Raw genomic sequence first — 2,282 nt, 5'->3', positions numbered from 1 at the left:
TAAACCGGAGCTTTTAGCAAAAATCGCGAATAAAGAAGTTCATAGCTCGTCTGTTTTGCTTCATGCAAGATACCCCTGTTGACAATATTCCTAAAAATAATAAAAATGTTGTTTTTATGAGTACTTTGCATCATGCATCACTTTCATCAAATGAAAAATCCCCAAATTATTTTAGATACAATTCAAATAAGGGAGCAGTGGATACTCTAGATTAGCTTGTTGGCACGTATACACGTGAGAAGAGATAAATCGCTGGCCAATGATTGTTTTTTATAATCTGCTGGAAATTTCTGCCTTCAACGCGTTCGTGTTATGTGCATCAATAAATCTCATATACCAGGTTCAATAAATCTCATAACTGGCAAGAATATCGCCAGAATACCAATAAACTGGCAAAACGGCGAATTTTTCTTAAGGAATTGGAAAAAAACTGGTGAAACCAGTCATCATTTCCAAAAAAATTATACCAATAACTAATGGCTCTCAAAAGCTGGTAAAAAGTACACGATCAGAAAAAAGTACACAAGATGGGAATGCTAGTGAATCGTCTATGGGCCATCTAACTTCGCCTGCTAAATGAGCACGCTGTAAGCGTGCTCTATAAACGATATCAAAACTAATTATGATGTTGTATATCATGAACATATTTGTAAAATCCATTCGTTTTATTACTGTCCCAGTTGTAAACTGAATTAAATTTTTTTTAGGTATTTGTAACTAGGTTTTTTGAAAGAAAAAAATACCTTTTATTTTTGTTAATAAGGTTTAATTTATATTAACAACATAATTTTTGTTTAATTAACCACAATTTCTTGTTAATAAAGTTTCATTTATCACCATTAGCTTATTTTATTTCGATTAAGGAGCGTAAACCATAGTTGGGTCATATTGACCCGAACAGTACATTTGTGTAGTTGACTCGAACGTGACAGCAAGGTTAAACGCGTTTTCTTCAAAACTGCTTTTCTCAAATGCAGTAGGCATTGTAACTCATAAACTACTTGACCGACCCACCTGGAATTTTGTATATATTTTTATGCTTATTTTCTATTTAACAATTGTGATGGGTAGTTCGTCTAAGACGACAGACTCAGTAAAACACAGGTTAAAACAAAATAAATCTATTCAGTCTAATAAATAAAAATAATATATCTCATTCTATTCGTCGCAGCGAAGTCCTCCTCCGGGTAGACGTCTGGAAGAGAAGAACAAAATTAACAATGTTATTCAAATATATACGTTTATCGGGGGCTCACTCACTACGCGTGCCTCCTTTTACTTATGAGCCGCAAATCAATTCACTACGGTGCACCTTGCGGCTCGAGTTGGCTGCCTAAGCTTGCGAATCACGTCAGTACGGTGCACCTCGCTACTCAGGTCGGCCTGCCTAGCTCACGCCGCTTGGCTGGTATTTGGAGCCCAGAACTGTCGTTTCAGGACTGTCGGATCTCTGCTTGCGGCTCTCTTAAATATCCTTCTGCCGGTGTTGATTCGGAGAGGTGGAACTGAGTGGGGGCATCTGCGCGATTTGAGAGAATCGTATGGTTCCAAGTGTCGATGCTTGTTCGGTGTATCAGCGTATCATTACACAATAATAAATATTGGAAAGAAATCCTTTGTAAAAGGTATAAAATTTTTTTTATTAAAAATCCCTTAAAAGGGCTACATCACAACAAAACGTTTTCGATTTTTATAAAAAATCATCATCAGTGTTCGATCTAAAAATAAGTATAACCGATTTAATGAATATAAAGTTAGTATTTAAATTTTGACAAAGGTTAGAGCAAGTTGGTTATACTTACAAACTGGATGCTAGCTGAGCCACAAAAGAAAATATCTGGGTAAAAACCCTTTACATAAAATATAGATGCCTTAAAAGTGCATACTTCAATAAAAAGGCCTGTGATGGTCACATGGCAAACAGGATAATGCCCTAAGGTAAAGTATACAGGTTTCCCAACAAGTGGGATCCAAATTGAGTTTATCACATTTCAATGACTTAATGGCAACTGAATGCGAAATGAGTGATGTTTCTGAAAGGTGTCAAAAGACAGATGGACAACGTGACGTGGAATTTACCCTGTATTACGACAGCCAACTAATTGTTAGTAAAATATTTAATGAAAATTTACATAGTAATAACAAATATCAACAAAGTTGTGGCTATAATTAGATTTAAGTAAGTACCTTGAATATGTAAGATAAACGTGAAGTATGAAATGGTTTTTATAATGAGAATTAGCCAGAATCTATGCAGCCATCTATACATGTTCCTATTCAAA

At 35.3% G+C, this 2,282-nt stretch overlaps 1 long non-coding RNA gene across 1 annotated transcript; it reads right to left on the bottom strand.

Moving 5' to 3' along the window:
• Nucleotides 1-1,105: 1,105 nt before the first annotated feature.
• On the bottom strand, nucleotides 1,106-2,067 carry LOC126889871 (uncharacterized). The gene is made up of 2 exons (XR_007700200.1): nucleotides 1,261-2,067; nucleotides 1,106-1,195 (listed from the first exon to the last, which is right to left on the bottom strand). It is a non-coding gene; the product is annotated as an uncharacterized LOC126889871 (long non-coding RNA).
• Between the last annotated feature and the right edge of the window lie 215 nt (nucleotides 2,068-2,282).

The sequence above is a fragment of the Diabrotica virgifera genome, chromosome 8, assembly GCF_917563875.1.
Source record: "Diabrotica virgifera virgifera chromosome 8, PGI_DIABVI_V3a".
NCBI lineage: Eukaryota > Metazoa > Arthropoda > Insecta > Coleoptera > Chrysomelidae > Diabrotica > Diabrotica virgifera.
The sequence above is the reverse complement of the archived record's forward strand: the minus strand, read 5'-3'. Positions and strand labels throughout refer to the sequence as shown.